Source organism: Caretta caretta, chromosome 1, assembly GCF_965140235.1.
Source record: "Caretta caretta isolate rCarCar2 chromosome 1, rCarCar1.hap1, whole genome shotgun sequence".
In the NCBI taxonomy this organism is placed as follows: domain Eukaryota; kingdom Metazoa; phylum Chordata; order Testudines; family Cheloniidae; genus Caretta; species Caretta caretta.
The window spans coordinates 214,808,708-214,828,989 of NC_134206.1; the positions used below are offsets into that span (position 1 = coordinate 214,808,708).

The 20,282-nt window shown below is 47.3% G+C and overlaps 2 long non-coding RNA genes across 2 annotated transcripts; one reads left to right on the top strand and one right to left on the bottom strand.

The window, feature by feature from the left end:
• The first annotated feature begins 850 nt into the window (after positions 1–850).
• Positions 851–3,831, top strand: LOC142069369 (uncharacterized). The gene is made up of 3 exons (XR_012665155.1): positions 851–925; positions 2,610–2,772; positions 3,752–3,831. It is a non-coding gene; the product is annotated as an uncharacterized LOC142069369 (long non-coding RNA).
• Positions 3,570–6,880, bottom strand: LOC125633308 (uncharacterized). The gene is made up of 4 exons (XR_012665153.1): positions 6,212–6,880; positions 5,298–5,782; positions 4,128–4,238; positions 3,570–4,034 (listed from the first exon to the last, which is right to left on the bottom strand). It is a non-coding gene; the product is annotated as an uncharacterized LOC125633308 (long non-coding RNA).
• Positions 6,881–20,282: the final 13,402 nt, after the last annotated feature.

The following is a 20,282-nucleotide window of genomic DNA, read 5'->3' on the forward strand; positions in this document are numbered from 1 at the left end:
AACTTCTTCAAAGGATCCTGAGTCCACCCGGGTGGCTGCTGCTGGGAGCCCGGGCCTCACCTAAGAAGGCAGTGGCCAGCAGCCCCATTAGCAGAGAGAGGAGCTGCAACATCCCCATGTCCCTCTCAGTATCTGCACAGGGAGGTGTCTGTAGGGGGGGTTGCAGAGTCCAAGGGAGGGAATGAGACTCACACATCCCTTGTATGTAGTGAATAGGTTTGTGCCAGAGGTAACAGTGTTCATACATGTATTAAGCTCTGTGTGCCTCCCGTACTGAGGGGAGGATCTCTGCCCACCTGGACAGTAGAGGGAATTGCTAAACCTTGAGGAACTCAGGCACATTCCAACTCCTAGAGGACAGTGCCAATTTCTTGTGCACACACCACACACACACACTCCTGTGTCCCCCCAGGCTACCTTATGCAGTCTGGGCCTAGCAACAGTCAATCTGCAGACAGCCATCTTAGAGTAAAGTGGGGGAAGTTGTGTCTCTCTGTCTTTTGGGAGCAGCCTGTTTTATTTCTCTCTGTTTTTGGGTTCTTGTGTGTTATGGTTCTGAATTCTAAGAAATAAAGCACTGTTATGGCCAATCAACCAGCAAGAATATTTTTTTGTATTTATTTAATTTCTCTGTGTTTTTGCTATGACCATAACAATAATATAACATGTGGATTCCCTATATTTGTCACGTTCACCCTTGGCTGATAGAATAACCTGTCTGAACATTGGAGATGGCCTTCATTACAGGTTTGCTTCTGAATGGGTCATCTTTCCGCTATGAAAATGGTTTGCGTTCATTAAATGTGGTGCTAAAGGTTTTTGATCGACTGTTATTGTTCACTTCATTTCCAGCATCCTGAGCACTAGTGGGAAGACATCATTCCTGACATTCCTCACAAAGATTCCTCAGAAATCTTCTCTCAATGTAGGTATTTACTGATTGTGATCAAATTACTCCTTCACCTTTCCTTGGATAAATTAAATAGAACGAGCTTTAGGCTACATCTACATTATGAGATAGGGGTGTGATTCCCCCACTCACATGCACATACTTGCGCTAGCTTTCCTCAAGCTAGCATGGATGTAAATAGCAGTGTAGCTGTGGTAACACAGGTAGCCAGAGTTCTGGCAGTACAAACCCACCTGAACCTCATGGGTCCATACTCGGTACAGCTAAGATATGCCTCCACTCCACTATCCTGGCTACCGCAGATACACGGCTTTTTATACTCACCGTAGTACAATGGGAAAGAGTGTGAGTATGAGTAGCCAAGCAGGAGAATCACACCGCTAGCTCATAGTGTAGACGTAGCGTTAGTCTGTCTTTTCAGGCAGGTTTTCCAGACCCTGAATTGTTTTTGTAGCTCTTTTCTGGACCTTTTGTTATATTCCAACACCTTTTCTGAAATGTGGACACCAGAACCAGACTCAGTATTCCAGTAATGGTTTATCCAATGCCATATACAGAGGTAATACTATCTACCTGCTCCTACCTCATATTCCCCTGTCTAACATCCATGGCTCAGCAAGCATGTGAATAAGGCCACTGGAGTCAGATAAGGACAGTCTCAGAAACACAGTCAAACTGAACTACAGGGGAGCGAGGGCTGGGTCACTGATTGGATTTTTGTGTTTAATCTGAACAAATAGAAAAAATGAAGAGAAAAAAAGGGAAAGTGAGGGAGACGGAGAAAAGGAAATAGAATGAGAGAGAATAGGAAAGGAACAGAAGGAAGTGGGGAAGCAAGAAAGAAAAGTACAAGTAGTAGAAAGATGTGTCCAATTTTGAGAGACCAGCAGTGAAATCCTGTAGCACAAGCCCCATGAGACTCACTGCCATAAGGTTTTGTTTGGGTTTTTTTGCAGTGTAGACATGCTCCATGAAAGAACCAGGTGGTGCCAAGTCAGGGCACAAATTGAGATGAAAGAGAGAGATAGAGCAACAGAAAGGAAGGAAGAAAAAAGAAGGAAAGGGTAAAGGAGAGAAAGCAGGAATGAAAAATTGAGAAGTGGAGATGAAGAGAGAAAAAATAAAACAGGACAGTCACCTTCCCTCTGCAAAACACTGGAGTCATCATATGATATTTTGGGTTGAGATCTCGCTTCCTTATTAACTGAACTGACACGACATGCACTGAAGGTCTTACATCTAGGAATTACTCAATCGTTCAAGATCCAACATCTCAGGTGAAGACATTTTTACCCACAAGTCCTTGCTCCTCACTGGTTCTCTGACTGTCCCAGAGACTCAAAGCTGATGAGACGTGGAGTCCAGAGATCCTCTCATACCTCAGTCTCAGTGATGAGAGTGTGCGTGCTCAGCTTGGGATTCTGGGCCTGCCTGCCCCACCCCATCCCCATGGTCATTCAGACAGTACCTGGGGCCCAGAAGAGCAGTGCTGAGAGCAGGAGATGTCTGCACATGGTGGCAGCTTTCCCCTGCTCTAGCTCCTCTATGCTCTGTGTTTTCTTCTCTCTCTGCCTCAAGGGGAGTGAGAGGGAAGAGCAAATACACTTCTCAGTGGGAGGGGAAACTCTATGGTGTCATTTCACAAGAGAGACTTACCAGTTTCCCACATTGACCCTCACTGTACTTTCTTCCTGGCCAGTTTCATGAATGTCCTTGACACTGGTGTCTGTGCCCCCTTCTCCTGGATGACACCTTCCTGACATTAACACAGGAATGAGAATTCCTCCTGAGGAATGATGATGGGGAAGGCAGCATCAGAGGAGAGGACACTTCGTATTTACATGGCATGCCACAGATCTTAGGTATGAAAAGGGTGAATACTATATCTGTTATTTAAATTACATTTCCCCATAGCAGTTCATTGTTGTGATGTTATCTCTCTCTCTGTATGTATCTGTGTGAGTGCAGGTGTATGTCTGGCTCTTTCCTGAACCAGGAAAAGAAACCAGAAAAAATACAGTTTCTAAATTAAAACTGAAGCTGGTTTAAGGTTACAGCTCTGAGCATATTACCCCTCATGTGCGGAGAGCACTGAACAATCTGGGGAGTGTCAGTGTAACACACCGGTTTGTGCATTTTATAGAATCACAGAATAGAATCATAGAAGATTAGGGTTGGAAGAGACCTCAGGAGGTCATCTAGTCCAACCCCCTGCTCAAAGCAGGACCAACACCACCTAAATCATCCCAGCCAAGGCTTTGTTAAGCCTGACCATAAAAACCTCTAAGGATGGAGATTCCACCACCTCCCTAGGTAACCCATTCCAGTTCTTATCCTGGCTCCCTCTAGTGACCGGCTGGCAGAGCTGATCAAAGTGTGTGGGAAACAGAAGAAAGCACACATAACCAGAGGGCAGGTGTGTCCTGTGTGTGGGGAACCATAGGTGCTGGAACTGGGCGTGCTGCTGCACCTCCTGAATTGAAGTGGTTTCCATCATATCCAGGGTTTAAAGTTTGGTTCAGAGGCTTTCAGCACCCCCACTATACAAACTGTTCCAGCACCCCTGAGGGGACCTAAAGGAGAGAGTTAGCAGCATGTTCAGAGTGGGCTGCTGTTGATGTAAATGATAACAGTGCCCCTGACCTTGAGAAAGTGTCTCCCTTGACGAATCTCTGCACAGTTGGTGTTACTGCATCTCCTTCCTGCTGGATAACTAATCAGTTCCCCTGCAGCCTCTTTGTTTCAGACTCTGGGTGCTGGGCTGTGGTTCCCCCATCTCTGAACTAGGGGAGGTTTTTGTCACCATCTCCACTCTAATCTCTCACTGTGCCCTTACTGCAGGTGCAGTAGATGGTCTGCGACTGAGTCACATTCTGCATCTCCAACCTGAGCTCTGTGTTACTGACCCGCTCATACCGATAGGATGTTCCCTCTTGGATTATTTCCTCCTTGTCACCCTTGGTTCCTGATTGCACCAGGAAGTGCAGATGGCCTTGGGCATCCTGCCAGTACCAGCTCATCGAGAAGTAGGTCGTGTCCTTTAAGGTGCAGGTCACTGACTGTGACACTTCTGGCCTCACCATGAAAGAGGGGGGTGACTGCTCCACTAATCTGCCCGTTGCACCTGGAAGACAAAGGGGTCACAACCAATAGGTGAGAAACCTCCCCAGGGAACCTGATCTTACCGGGTGGTTATTGCAAGGAGCCCTGGTCTCACCTGAGAGGGCAGTGGCCAACAGCCCTATAAGCAGAGAGAGGAGCTGCAGCAGCTCCATGTCCTGTCAGCATCCTCACTGGGAGGTGTCTGGGAGGAAGGGGGTTTCAGATCCTGGGGGAGGGGAGAGGATGAGTGTAGTAGTAAATAGGCATGGCCAGAGGTAACACTATTGATAAATGTGCTAGCTCAGTGTGTCTGCTGTTTGTGTGTGACACTCCCATACTGAGAGGAACTGCTCTGCCCCCTGGACAGTAGAAGGAATTGCTAAACCTTGAGGAACTCAGGCGCATGCCGTCTCCCAGAATACAGTGAGAATTTCATGTGAACACAGTACACCAATGCACCTTGTCCAGTCTATCCTGTCTTGCAGTGCTGCACTGAAGAATCCACCTTGACCCCTGGTAAATTGTTCCAAGGGTTAATTACTCTCACTGTTAAAAAAGTATGCCTTAATTCCAGTCAGAGTTTATGTAACTTCAACTTCCAGCCACTGGATCAGGTTATGCCTTTCTCTGCTAGAATGAAGAGACCAATATCAAAATATTAAATATTTTCCCCATTATAGGTATTTATAGACTGTAATCCAGTCACCGTTTAACCTTCTTTTTAAGATTGAGCTCCTTGAGTCTATCATTATAAGGCAGGTTTTCTAATCCTTTAATCATTCTCGTGGCTCTTCTCTGAATCATCACCAATTTATCATCATCCTTATTGAATTGTGGGCACCAGACTAGGCAGGAAATTCCAGTAATGGTCTCAACTCTGCAACCAGCATTGCTAATACCACCTCCCTGCTCTTACTCCATATTCCCCTGCCTAGACATCTATGGCTCAGCAATCATGTGAATAAGGCATTACAGTCAGGTCAGAACAGTCCCCAGAGACACAGTGAGACCAAACCACAGGGCGAGGGTTGGGGTCAGCAGCTGGATTTGGGGGTTTAATTTAAAGAAATAGAAAAAATGAAGAGAAAGAAATGGAAAGTGAGAGAGCTGGAGCAAAGGGAATAGTGAGAGAGAATGAGAGAGAATAGGAAAGAAATGGAAGGAAATGTCAAGGAAGAAAGAAAAGTGTTAGCAATAGTGATCAAAGTCCAATTTCAAGAGACCAACAATGAAATCCTGGTCCTATTAGGGCAAAACTCCCATTGCTATTAATAGAGCCAATTACATCTCAAGTGTGCAACATGGTCACTGATCTGATGATCCTTACACTCCTTCTGGAGACAATGTATGTTCCCGACACTTCATCTTGGAAGTACACCCCTGCATTGTCCTTCCAACGTCTAAGCACACACAGCTCCCTCTATTTCCTCCCCTGTCTCTGTCTCTGGGATTTTGCTGGCTGTCTCAGGGCTTTGTGTCACTGTGCAGTGCTGCAGGCGCAGTAATACACAGCTGAGTCTGACTGTGAAAGTTTGTTCCATTTCAGTTCCCAGTTTTTGTTGCTCCTCTGGGCGGTCAAGAGCTCGGCTGTGAAGTTCACCAATTGGTCTCCATAAGAGTAGAAGAGCCCCTCCAGCTCCCTGCTTCCCCGCTGCCGGTACCAGAACATCCGGTCACAGTTGGACTGTTTGAGTGTACACTGCAGAACTAGGGAGTGTCCTTGGCTCCCAGTAAGGAAGGGCAGCTGCTCCACATACGCTGAACCCACACCTGGAAGGAAATGGGAAACTACGTGACAGAACCATGCAGAGAGTGAGAGGAGAGAAAGAGAGAGAGAGAACAAGTGAGAAAAGAATGAAGGGAAACCCAGAGGGAATGACGAGCAGAGAAAATGGGAAGGAAATAAAAACAGTGACTTCTGTGAGCAAACAAATGGATCTGCCTTGAGCCAGTCCTGTCTGGGAATTCAGGCTCTCATACACTGAATCAGTAGGAGCTATGCTAAGGGTGTCCCAACTTGCTTTAGTTCCCCCACTCCTTAGTTATGCTCTCTATTCCTCCCAGGGTCTTAGAGCAGATAAAATGTGGGAAGCAGACATCCCCTCCACCCTCAGTCTCAGAGAAGAGAGGGTGTCCCCTGGACATGGGACTCTAATCCTCTTTACCTTAGCCCCATTCCTTGTGTTTCTCAGCCCGTACCTGGGACCCAGATGAGCAGTACAGGGAGGAGATGTCTCCACATCCCTGCAGTAGTGTCTCCCAGTTGTGTTTCCTCCATGATGTGAGTTACCATCTGTCTGTCCCTTAGGGGGAGTGAAAGGGATGGGCTAATACACTCTACAAGTGATCTCCAGCTGCCAACAGGGCTACAAATCCTCCAGCCCCACCCATTTGCATTTTCATTTGTGTCTCTCTTTGCATGTTTCTGGTTTTCTCTCTCTTTAGGTCTTATTCTATTCTCACTGTCCCCAATGTAAGTGAGGAGTAACCCCACTGAAGTCAAATCAAGTCTACAGAAGTACAGCCAGTCAAGTGAAAGCAGAGTGCCTTGTGTGTCTCTGTTTCTAGGGCTCTTTGTGTCCATCACCAAGCCTGGATCAGAAATAACACAATGTTTTAGAGAGCGGTTCATTGCACTGCACTCAAAAACCTACACATGGGATATGACCAAAGTGCAGAATAGCCTCAGAGTCAGTAACTCCCAGCCTGGGTGAAATCAGTCCTGTAATCTGGGGTGAAAGGCTGCATGTCCTATTCTTGGTCCCCATAACCCCGACAGTATCAGCAGAGAGTACGGGGGGTTATTGTTGTCACTGAACCCTGCAGAATCCATCTGGCCATGGCTTGGCTTGTGTGTCTATACACCACTGCCCCCTGCTGGGAGAAATATGTCAGAGCTGCTAAAGCATGTACTAGCTTCCTCTGCTGGCTGTTAATGGTGGAGTGGCACAATCCAACAGTCTAACAAGCTCATTGTTAGAAAATTATGCTGCTTTCTAATCTGAAATACATGTCCCCAGCTCAGTATTGGCCATAATGAAGAGAGAGAGGATTGGAAGGAGGAGTCTCTGACCAAGAGGGCTGGCAGGCTGGGGGTCATATTGTGGCCCTGTTGTCTCCTGCACTATGGCTCACTGCAAGGCAGAAGTCAGTGGTGCTGTCCCTGGGGCTGGGATTGTTGTACTCCAGGGAAAAACTAATTTTGGGGTTCACAGATGTCACCGGGAAACAGCCTTAAGACCGGGCCCTTAATTTGTAAAGGGGGAGAGATTCTGGGGAATGAGAGAGGAGAGGTGTAGAAATAAGGAGGGGAAGTGAGGAATGAGATAAAAGAAGAGAAGTGAGGGGAGGGGACAGAGGGGAGAAAGCAGAAGAGCACAGAAGGATGGAAAGGTCTCCTTCATCCAGCTTGAAATGTCTCCCATTGCCCAGTTTCATTCCATTGAAGGGAGGAGAAAGAGAAGGAGGAGTGAATGAGCGGACAGGGAGAATGGGGAAAGGAAGGTGTGAGAGAAGAGGAGAGACAAGAGGGAAAGAGAAAGAAATGAAAAGTGAGGTTATGGGATAGAGACAAGAAGGAGAAAAGAACACCGGGAGGGTGAAGAGAGAGAAGGAGAGAGGACCGGAAGAACAGAAGAAGATTTAGGGCACAGTGTCACAGACTCACAGGTCGTGCCTACTCTTGGCCCCTTCAGTGTGACAGCCCTTCTCAGGGGTCCACTGTCTCTTGGGGGTTAAGACCCTCCACCTCCTGGAACCACATCTCTCTGAGGCTTAGCACACCGCTGTCTCGCCATGGGCCCACTCAGGGTGTTCACTTGTTCTGGACCCCTGGAGCCTCCACTCCCAGAGGGAATAATGCAGCCCTGTTCTCTAGCCCGGAGTGACTCTAGCCAGCGTAAAACCCTCAGGCCTGGCCTCCCTGAGCACAGTACATCTAAGTCTCCCCTGTATCGAGGTAGGCTCTGCCTACTCTCTCACTCTCCAGTCCTGAGACGTTGTGCTTTTCAGCTGGGCATCTGATATCACCGTCCCCAACTGTTCCTCCCCTGTTCTTTGTCTGCTGTCCCAGGTAAACCTGTCGCTGGGTCCCTCTCTCCTCTGTCCTTTGTTCCCCTCTGGCTGGAACGGATTGGTCAGGTCACCGGGGTCCTCTCTTCTCAGCCCATTCTCTTCCCACTGGCCAAAACCAGCTGATGGCCAAGCTGGGGTGGGCCTCTTCGTCACCAGGTCACCAGTTGTTCGGGTTTCCCATCTCCAGGCTGCTGTCTGGGGGTCCCGGCCACTAGGCAAGGTCACAGCTGGTCCTCTGCAACAACAAACCCTCTCCCACCACCTTATTAAACATGCAGCACTCAGGGAAACTGAGGTGAGCACACACTATTCACATAAAACACTACAAAAATCCCCAACTTCGTCACACACGGCTAAACTAGAGAGTTTACAGCGGCCCAGCTGCACCGATCCACCTGTGCCACTGTAACCTTTCTAATGTAGCCACTCTAAGCCAGGAGAGAGCTCTCCCATCAGCTTAACTACTCTAGTCCCACAGAGCAGTTGTTCACGCTGGCACTTACGGCAGTGTAACTTATGTTGCTCAGGGAGGTGATTTACTCAGCCCCCTGAGAGACATAAATTACTCTGACATAAGCTATAGTGTAGACAGAGCCTTAGTAGGAGAGAAGAAGGAAAGAGGAAAGGTTCAGAAAAAGAGGAGGAGAGAGGCAATAGAGAAGACAGGGAAGGGAGAGGAGGATACATAGGGATCGTGGTGGGAGGTGTTAGAGCAAGATGGAGTGCATCTTATGCAGGAGGCAGGGCTGTACATGGGTTTGGGGGAAGGGAAGTCCTTTCCCTTTGCAGGGAGGTTTATGCTAAGCACTTTTGGCAGTTGAGTCACTGTGTGATCTTGCTTAGCACAGTAATATGTGCCTGAGTCTTGCACCTGGGATCTCTCTGCAGACAGAGACAGGACATTGTTTTTTGTCCCACTGCTCTGGAAGTGACCTTCAAATGGCTTCTCAACATTTGCACTGGAGCCTTCTGTAGAAAACATCACCAGCTGCAGCCTTGCGTCCTTCCCCATGGCCTGCTTGTACCAGTACATGGTCATGAATTGGGTTGTTGATAGAGAGCAGTTCAGTGTGAGTGGCTGTCCCTGACTGACCACCATGTCTAGGGGTTGACGGATGGCCCATCCTGTGAGGAAATGGAAATTAAATTAGATGAGGGTTTAATGTGATGAAATTGGGGAACAGGGTGGGGGGATTTCTGGCTAGAGATCAGGAAACATTTCCAAAGATGAGGGGTCTACCGGGGGTAGAAGATTCATTACCTCCTTCATTTCATAACCTCACTGTAGACAACCTTAGAGAATATAACATTGGAAACCACACCACAGGAGCTGGGGACTGTGCGCAATGGAAAAAATGCCCTCTAAAAGTTGTCCCATCTCTACTGTCTCTGATAAGAGCAAACAGATCTGTACACGCATTTATGAACTGTTGGTTAATTTAATGGATTTCAGTGGTGTTCACTTACCCCAAGGGGACAGGACAACCATGAAGAGCAAACAGGGAACCATTGGGTACCTGCACGTCTGGCTGCGGATCTGTCTGAGACAGCTGCATAGACACACACAGCCTGAGCCTGAATCAGAACTTCCAACCTCTGGCAGAGACTGTGAGACAGGAAGTGATGAGAGAGTGAGTTTTGTTCAGGGAGGGGGTGGGGAGGCAGAGTGAGAATAGTCAGTGAGATAGCAGCTGAATCACTGTAATACATGTTAGCAGGAGATACGACCCATACACAGCTGTGTGTATGATCCTAATTGCTACTGTGGGGGTATTTGTGTGGAGGAGTAGGGGCATTTTGGGTGTTTGTTTTCAGTTCAGTAACAGAACTGGGAGCTGGAGGAAAGAGCCACCATGAGAGCCAAGCAGTTTTTTCTCTCCTCCTCACTCTTCTCTCGAGACTCCCATTAAACACGCAAGCTACAGAGAGATCACACAGCATACCTTCGAGTTTGTTGTATGGGCTCATCACATTTTTCATGCCCCTGAGATCTGCCCATTCATATCACACAAGATCTGAACAGTCAGCAGCTAGGAATTGCTTCGTTCTCTACCAGAGCTGGACTGGAATCTGCTGTGTTATTCTCCACATGAACACAAGAAGAACTGGTGTTAAACAAATAAATGCCTTCATTAATGACTTTACATTCACCTGACAGCACCGTGCCTGCTCTCAGCAACTTTCTGATCACAGCAGCCTACCGGTTCCAAGTTATCTCGACATTTCTCTGTGACGTTGAGACTTTGAACTCTCCAACAACATCCTACGCTCTGTCACAACTATAGCTGCTGCTCCACACACCTGTGGCCAGTGTCTTGAGGTCTAATATTGTCTGCAACTATTCACTGCATTTCCAGCACCGTGTGCACCAATGGGAAGACACTGTTACTGAGCTCACAAGGACGGACTGCTATAGCATAAATAACACTATAGGCAGTTCTCTCATATGCGGTACACAGCAGTGGTGTTTGTGCACACTCATCCCCAAGTCAGCTGACCATTTCTTTTCTTAAACTTATGATTCAGCTCAAGTGTTAAGGGATTTTATATCCACTGAAGTTGAGGATGGCACTGCCTTTAGCCAGCCATCCTCCACGCTCACTGTGTCTGTCTATCTGCTTTTTCAGATACCATCAGCTGCCCCTTCTCAGCGCTATGCATAATAGAGTTTACACACCTGAGCTGGTGGCTGTGACACTGACAGTCTGATGTGTCAGGGTCTCCTGAAGCCCTTGATGAAAGTACCTTTGCAGGCTCAGTTTCAACACTCACTCTCCCTGATATGGAACTTCCTCTCCACTGATACCACCACTGACACCATCATTTGCTGCTGGTCACATTGCAGATTTGTTAGATGGACAGAGGCCTCATTAGGGCATAGAAGAAGGGTACCACCAAATCTGTTCCTCTCCCTCCACAGTGATGCCAAGCAGGAGGAAAAGGCACCCGCCCAGGGACTGGGATGGGGAGCTGCTTTCTCTCTATATAGATACCTATCCCTCTCTTTCTCTCCATTTCCTTTTGCTGCACCTCTCTGGAGCTCTTATTCACTGCCCTCAAAGGCTGCAGGCCCAGCAACACAGGGCTATGTGATGTAAGTGCAACTGGGCTTTGTGGTGTTCCTCTTGATTGTGTAGTTCATAAACTTATAGACTCATAGATATCAAGGTCAGAAGGGACCACCATGATCATCCAGTCTGACCTCCTGCACAATGCAGGCCACAGAATCTCACCCACCCACTCCTGTAATAAACCTCTCACCTATGTCTGAGCTATTGAAGTCCTCAAATCGTGGTTTAAAGACTTCAAGTTGCAGAGAATCCTCCACCAAATGACCCGTGCCCCATGCTACAGAGGAAGGCGAAAAACCCACAGGGCCTCTGCCAATCTGCCCTGGAGGAAAATTCCTTCCCGACCCCAAGTATGGCGATTAGCTGAACCCTGAGCATATGGGGAAGATTCGCCAGCCAGACACCCAGTTATCTGGGGTCATATGTGATGTGTTGACTTAGGGAATGAAGAGGACTTCCAGCATCCCTTCCACTGCCTGACTCTTCTAGTATATGAAGTCATACATAATGTCCATCAGAAGAGAGGGAACACCCAGAAACACATGGAGATGCGAAGTCAGCTCCACAGACTGCAGCCACCCCCCTGCAACACACTAGACCACTTGTCTCAGCCACTGTAGCCAGGACAAGAGGTCAGGGAGGGCCAGAACGGGATAGCATTGCAGGGGAGTAGGAATGGGCTTAATCACTGGATTGGGGAAAAGAAAGAAAGAAAGAAAGAAAGAAAGAAAGAAAGAAAGAAAGAAAGAAAGAAAGAAAGAAAACAGGGACTAAGAGAAAATCATTTGGAAAGAAAAAGGAGGGCAGGAGAGAGAAAGAGCCATATCCTGAGATGTATGGCATGGCAGTTCCTGGGGAACTTTACAGCCCATCTGGAGACACCGAATGTATCCTAGACAATTTGACTACGAAGCATGGCCCTGCAATAACCTTCTGACTCATAGGTGCGTGCACTCCCTCTGTTTCCTCCCATCTCTCTGGAGTGACCCCTTGAGGCTTAATGGGTTTCAGGTACTGAGGCTGGATTATTCACAGAAGGACAGAATGTGAATTATATTTATTGCTTAATACAGTCTTGTGATAATCAGAAGGATAGGTTTATATTATCTCTCTATGAATGTGTGTTAGTACTGGAGTCCTTTGGTCTGTTTTCTGGAAATTAGGATAAAACACGAAGAAGAAAATCATCTCTAAGGTTTTGTCAGAAGTTATTCCAGAATAAAGAAGAGTGTGAATTTGAAGGGCAATAGCTATCCTGGAATAAGAGTCTCCTCACGGGGAGCTATTCTGGAATAGCTATTCCAGTCAGTTTCCCAGAATCCCTATATAAAAACCTAGCTCGTTCAAGGTTATTACTCTGAGCAAATTATCCATCAAGTGATGAGGATACTAAGAAGTCTGGGGCATGTCAGTGTAACAGATGGGTTAATGCCTGTGATCATGTCTCCCTCTAGCGACTGGCTGGCAGAGCTGCTGAGAGGGTGAGGGAGTTAGGAGAGAGCACACCTGGCTAGTGTCCTGTGTGTGAGGAGCCTGTGAAGGAGCTCTCTGATCATAGCAATATTCCAAGCCTTGCATTGCTAAGGGTATGTCTACACTACGAAATTAGGTTGAATTTATAGAAGTCGGTTTTGTAGAAAGCGTTTTTATACAGTCGATAGTGTGTGTCCCCACACAAATGCTCTAAGTGCATGTAGTCGGAGGAGTGTGTCCACAGGACCGAGGCAACCGTCGACTTCCGGAGCACTGCACTGTGGGTAGCTATCCCACAGTTCCCGCAGTCTCCGCCACCCATTTGAATTCTGGGTATAAATCCCAGTGCCTGATGGGGCTAAAACATTGTCGCGGGTGGTTCTGGGTACATATCGTCAGGCCCCCCCTTCCCTCCCTCCTTCCGTGAAAGCAAGGGCAGACAATTGTTTTGCGCCTTTTTTCTTGAGTTACCTGTGCAGACGCCATACCACGGCAAGCATGGAGCCCGCTCAGCTAACCGTCACTGTATGTCTCCTAGGTGCTGGCAGATGTGGTACTGCATTGCTGCACAGCAGCAGTTTATTGCCTTTTGGCAGCAGACGGTGCAGTATGACTGGTATCCGTCGTCAGCGTAGTCCTGGGTGCTCTTTTAACTGACCTCAATGAGGTCAGGGGTGCCTGGGCAAATATGGGAGTGCCTCAGCCAGGTCATTTCCCTTTTAAGTTTTGTCTCATGGCGATTGAGTCCTACCGGCAGTGTACTGTCTTTTAATCAGCAGCCAGCAGAAGACGATGGCCAGCAGTCATACAGCACCGTCTTCTGCCAAGCACCCAGAAGATGATGATGGCTAGCGGTCGTACTGCACAGTCTGCTGCCAGCAAGATGTATAAAGATAGATGAAGTGGCTCAAAACAAGAAATAGATCGGATTTGTTTTGTATTCATTTTCTCCTCCCTCCCTCCGTGAAATCAACGGCCTGCTAAACCCAGTTTTGAGTTCTATCCTTGCGGTTTTGAGTTCTATCCTTGAGGGGGCATTCAGTTTCTCGCAAAGCCACCCCCTTTGTTGATTTTAATTCCCCTGTAAGCCAACCCTGTAAGCCATGTCATCAGTCTCCCCTCCCTCCGTCAGAGCAATGGCAGACAATCATTCCGCGCGTTTTTTCTGTGCAGACGCCATACCATGGCAAGCATGGAGCCCGCTCAGATCACTTAGGCAATTAGGAGCACATTAAAAACCACACGCATTATCCAGCAGTATATGCAGCACCAGAACCTGACAAAGTGAAACTGGGCAAGTAGGCGACATCAGCACGGTGATGAGAGTGATGAGGACATGGACATAGACTTCTCTCAAAGCACGGGCCCTGGCCATGTGTCCATCATGGTGCTAATGGGGCAGGTTAATGTGCTGGAACACCAATTCTGGGCTCGGGAAACAAGCACAGACTGGTGGGACCGCATAGTGTTGCTGGTCTGGGACAATTCCCAGTGGCTGCGAAACTTTCGCATGCGTAAGGGCACTTTCATGGAACTTTGTGACTTGCTTTCCCCTGCCCTGAGGCACAAGAATACCAAGATGGGAGCAGTCCTCACAGTTGAGAAGCGAGTGGCAATAGCCCTGTGGAAGCTTGCAACTCCAGACAGCTACCGGTCAGTCGGGAATCAATTTGGAGTGGGCAAATCTACTGTGGGAGCTGCCGTGATGCAAGTAGCCAACGCAATCAAAGATCTGCTGATATCAAGGTTAGTGACCCTGGGAAATGTGCGGGTCATAATGGATGGCTTTGCTGCAATGGGATTCCCGAACTGTGGTGGGGCCATAGATGGAACCCATATCTTGGCACCGGAGCACCAAGCCGGCGAGTACAAAAACCGCAAGGGGTACTTTTCAAAAGTGCTGCAAGCACTGGTGGATCACAAGGGACGTTTCACCAACATCAATGTGGGATGGCCGGGAAAGGTACATGATGCTCGCATCTTCAGGAACTCTGGTCTGTTTCAAAAGCTGCAGGAAGGGACTTTATTCCCAGACCAGAAAATAACTGTTGGGGATGTTGAAATGCCTATAGTTTTCCTTGGGGACCCAGCCTACCCCCTAATGCCATGGCTCATGAAGCCGTACACAGGCAGCCTGGACAGTAGTCAGGAGCTGTTCAACTACAGGCAGAGCAAGTGCAGAATGACGATAGAATGTGCATTTGGACATTTAAAAGCGTGCTGGCGCAGTTTACTGACTCGGTTAGACCTCAGCCCATCCAATATTCCCACTGTTATTACTGCTTGCTGTGCACTCCACAATATCTGTGAGAGTAAGAGGGAGACGTTTATGGTGGGGTGGGAGGTTGAGGCAAATCGCCTGGCTTCTGGTTACACACAGCCAGACACCAGGGCGGTTCGAAGAGCACAGGAGGGCGCGGTGCTCATCAGAGAAGCTTTGAAAACCAGTTTCATGACTGGACAGACTATGTCATGAAAGTTCTGTTTGTTTCTCCTTGATGAAACCCCCCAGCCCTTGGTTCACTCTACTTCCCTGTAAGCTAACCACCCTCCCCTCCTCCCTTTGATCACCGCTTGCAGAGGCAATAATGTAATTGTTGCTTCACATTCATGCATTCTTTATTACTTCATAACACAAATAGGGGGATAACTACTAAGGTAGCCCAGGAGGGGTGGCGGAGGAGGGAAGAACAAGGTGACACAACACTTCAAAAATTTAAAACTTTAAAACTTATTGAATGCCAGCCTTCTGTTGCTTATGCAATCCTCTGGTGTGGAGTGGCTGGGTGGCCGGAGGCCCCCCCACCATATTCTTGGGCATCTGGGTGAGGAGACTATGGAACTTGGGGAGGAGGGCAGTTGGTTACACAGGGTCTGTAGAGGCAGTCTGTGCTCCTGCTTCCTTTCCTGCAGCTCAACCATATGCTGGAGCATATTAGTTTGATCCTCCAGCAGCCTCAGCATTGAGTCATGCCTCCTCTCATCATGCTGCCACCACCTTTCAGCTTCAACCCTCCCTTCAGCCCGCCACTTACTCTCTTCAGCCCGCCACCTCTCCTCCCGGTCATTTTGTGCTTTCCTGCCAGGTCAGGCTTGACAAAGCCCTGGCTGGGATGATTTAGCTGGGGCTTAGTCCTGCTTTGAGCAGGGGGTTGGACTAGATGACCTCTTGAGGTCCCTTCCAACCCTGATATTCTATGATTCTATGATTGTCTGCCTCCACGCATTCGTCTGTGCTCTGTCAGTGTGGGAGGACAGCATGAGCTCAGAAAACATTTAATCGAGAGTGCGTTTTTTTCGCCTTCTGATCTTCGCTAGCCTCTGGGAAGGAGAAGATCCCGTGATCCTTGAAACACATGCAGCTGGTGGAGAAAAAAAAAGGGATAGTGGTATTTTAAAAGACACATTTTAGAGAACAATGGGTACACTCTTTCATGGTATACCTTGCTGTTAACATTACATACATAGCACATGTGCTTTCGTTCCAAAGTCGCATTTTGCCTCCCCCCAGCACATGGCTAGCACCTACCCCCTCCCACCTCCCCATGGCTAACAGTGGGAAACATTTCTGTTCAGCCACAGGCAAACAGCCCAGCAGAAATGGGCACCTCTGAATGTCCCCTTAAGAAAAGCACCCTATTTCAACCAGGTGACCATGAATGATATCACTCTCCAGAGGATAACACAGAGAGATAAAGAACAGATGTTGTTTGAATGCCAGAAAACATACACTGCAATGCTTTGTTCTACAATGATTCCCAAGTACGTGCTACTGGCCTGGAGTGGTAAAGTGTCCTACCATGGTGGATGGAATAAGGCTGCCCTCCCCAGAAACCTTTTGCAAAGGCTTTGGGAGTACATCCAGGAGAGCCGCGAATGCCAGGGCAAATTAATCATTCAACATGCTTGCCTTTAAACCACGTATAGTATTTTAAAAGGTACACTCACCAGAGGTCCCTTCTCCACCTGGTGGGACTGGGAGGCAGCCTTGGGTGGGTTCGGGGGGTACTGGCTCCAGGTCCAGGGTGAGAAACAGTTCCTGGCTGTCAGGAAAACCAGTTTCTCCGCTTGCTTGCTGTGAGCTATCTACAACCTCCTCATCATCATCTTCCTCGTCCCCAAAACCTGCTTCCGTGTTGCCTCCTTCTCCATTGAGGAGTCAAACAACACGGCTGGGGTAGTGGTGTCTGAACCCCCTAAAATGGCATGCAGCTCATTATAGAAGCGGCATGTTTGGGCTCTGACCCGGAGTGGCCGTTCGCCTCTCTTGTTTTCTGGTAGGCTTGCCTCAGCTCCTTAAGTTTCACGTGGCACTGCTTCGGGTCCCTGTTATGGACTCTGTCCTTCATGCCCTGGGAGATTTTGACAAATGTTTTGGCATTTCGAAAACTGGAACATAGTTCTGATAGCACGGATTCCTCTCCCCATAGAGCGATCAGATCCCGTACCTCCTGTTCAGTCCATGCTGGAGCTCTTTTCCAATTCTGGGACTCCATCATGGTCACCTCTGCTGATGAGCTCTGGACGGTCACCTGCAGATTGCCACGCTGGCCAAACAGGAAATTGAAATTCAAAAGTTCGCGGGCCTTCTCCTGTCTACCTGGCCAGTGCACCTGAGTTGAGAGTAATGTCCAGAGCGGTCACAATGGAGCACTCTGGGATAGCTCCCGGAGGCCAATACTGTCTAATTGTGTCCACAGTATCCCAAATTCGACCCAGGAAGGCCGATTTCAGTGCTAATCCCCTTGTCGGGGGTGGAGTAAGAAAATCGATTTTAAGAGCCCTTTAAGTCAAAAAAAAGGGCTTCGTCGTGTGGACGGGTGCAGGATTAAATCGATTTAACGCTGCTAAATTCGACCTCAACTCGTAGTGTAGACCAGGGCTAAATGAAGGTGACTCTGTGGACTGTCTAACCTCATTCCACACCCTATCACAACAGTAGCTGCTGCTCCACACACCTGTGGCCTAGGCTCTCTCTGCATGAGGGCAATTTGCAGAGGTGTTTTGCTCACTGATGCAATGACACTGATGCACATCCCTAATACAGAGTGCTGCGCTGATGCAAAACAAGGGTTACAGTGGTAAATCTTACTGTAATATGTTTAATTTGGTTACTCCCGTATGTACTTCCTTAACGTAAGCAGGGCCTGAGATGTGAAATGTTGCTTGGTCCAGTTCTTAATTCGTAGAGCTAACTGCTGTGATGAACATAATTTGTTGTGGTTGTGCAACATGAAATGAGAAATAGTTCTTCCATCTTGGTTTAACCTAGAAATGGGACCAATCCTGCAGAGTTTGGATCTACATTTGGATCGGAACTTCTCGAAACTTCCATTGTGTTCAGATTCAGTGATGGAGTTTGGGTCTTTCAAAGAGGCAGACCTGACATACGAAGGTGGGGGGATTTGCTACTCGTGCTGATTTGAGTCTCGGCTAGTGGTTGGAGCCCATCTCTAGCGCATTATGCCATTTGCAGCAGGAGTCTTCCTCCCCCCAGATAACTGTCCTGCTCCCTGAGGAGTGGCGGTGTGAACAAAGAAATAAGGGAGAGATACTGAGGGAGGAACATAAGAACATAAGAATGGCCTTACTGGGTCAAACCAAAGGTTCATCTAGCCCACTATCCAGTCTTCCGACAGTGGCCACTGCCAGGTGCCCCAGAGGGAATGAACAGAACAGGTAATCATCAAGTGATCCATCCCCTGTTGCTCATTCCCAACTTCTGGCAAACAGACGCTAGGTACACCATTCCTGCCCATTCTGGCTAATAGCCATTGATGGACCTATCCTCCATGAATTTATCTAGCTCTTTTTTGAACCCTTTTATGGTCTTGGCCTTCACAACATCCTCTGGCAAGTAGTTCCACAGGTTGACTGTGCATTGTGTGAAGACATACTTCCTTTTATTTGTTTTAAACCTGCTGCCCATTCATTTCATTTGGTGACCTCTAGTTCTTGTGTTATGAGAAGGAGTAAACAACACTTCCTGATTTACTTTCTCTACACCAGTCATGATTTTATAGACCTCAATCATATCTCCCCTTAGCCATCTCTTTTCCAAGCTGAAAACTCCCAGTCTAATTAATCTCTCTTCATACAGAAGCTGTTCCATACCGCTAATAATTTTTGTTGCTCTTTTCTGAACCTTTTCCAATTCCAATATATCTTTTTTGAGATGGGGTGACAACATGTGCACACAGTATGCAAGATGTGGGCGTACCATGGATTTATATAGAGGCAACATGATATTTTCTGTCTATTATCTATCCCTTTCTTAATCATTCCCAGCATTCTGTTCACTTTTTTGACTGCCGCTGCACATTGAGTGGATGTTTTCAGAGAACTACCCACAGTGACTCCAAGATCTCTTTTGTGAGTGGTAACAGCTATTTTAGACTCCATCATTTTATATGTATAGTTGGGATTATGGTTTCCAGTGTGCATTACTTTTCATTTATCAACATTACATTTCGTCTGCCATTTGGTTGCCCAGTCATCCAGTTTTGAGAAATCCTTTTGTAACACTTTGCAGTCTGCCTGGTCTTAACTATCTTTACAGGTTTCAGAGTAACAGCCGTGTTAGTCTGTATTCGCAAAAAGAAAAGGAGTACTTGTGGCACCTTAGAGACTAACCAATTTATTTGAGCATAAGCTTTCGTGAGCTACAGCTCACTTCATCGGATGCATACTGTGGAAAATACAGAGATGTTTTTATACACACAAACCATGAAAAAATGGGTGTTTATCACTACAAAAGGTTTTCTCTCCCCCCACCCTACTCTCCTGCTGGTAATAGCTTATCAAAAGTGATCACTCTCCTTACAGTGTGTATGATAATCAAGGTGGGCCATTTCCAGCACAAATCCAGGTTTCCCCCCCACACACAAACGCAGTCCTTGCCTACAGACAGCCCCCCAACCTGAAGCGAATACTCACCAGCAACCAAACCTGGATTTGTGCTGGAAATGGCCCACCTTGATTATCATACACATTATCATACACATACATTTTCTTTTAACTATCTTTAGTAATTTTGTATCATTAGCAAATTTTGACACCTCACTGTTTACCCCTTTTTCCAGATCATTTATGAATATGTAGAATAGGATTTGTCCCAGAACAGACCCCTGAGGGATACCGCTATTTACCTCTCTGCATTCTGAAAACTGACCTACCCTTTGTTTCCTATCTTTTAACCAGTTACCAATCCATGAGAGCACCTTCCCTCTTATCCCGTGGCAGCTTACTTTGAATAAGAGCATTTGATGAGGGACCTTGTCAAAGGCTTTCTGAAATTCTAAGTACCCTATATCCACTGGGTACCCTTGGTCCACATGCTTGTTGACCCCCTGAAAGAATTCTAGTAGATTGGTGAAGCATGATTTACCTTTACTAAAACCATGTTGTTCCTTAACAAATTATGTTCATCTCTATGTCTGACAATATTGTTCTTTATTATAGTTTCAACCAGTTTGCCCGGTTATTGAAGTCAGGCTTACAGGCTGGTAATTGCTGGGATCACCTCTGGAGCCCTTTTTAAAAATTGGTGTCATATTAGCTATCTTCCAGTCATCTGGTGCAGAAGCTGATTTAAACAATAGATTACAGACTACAGTAATAGTTCTGCAATTTTACATTTGAGCTTCTCAGAA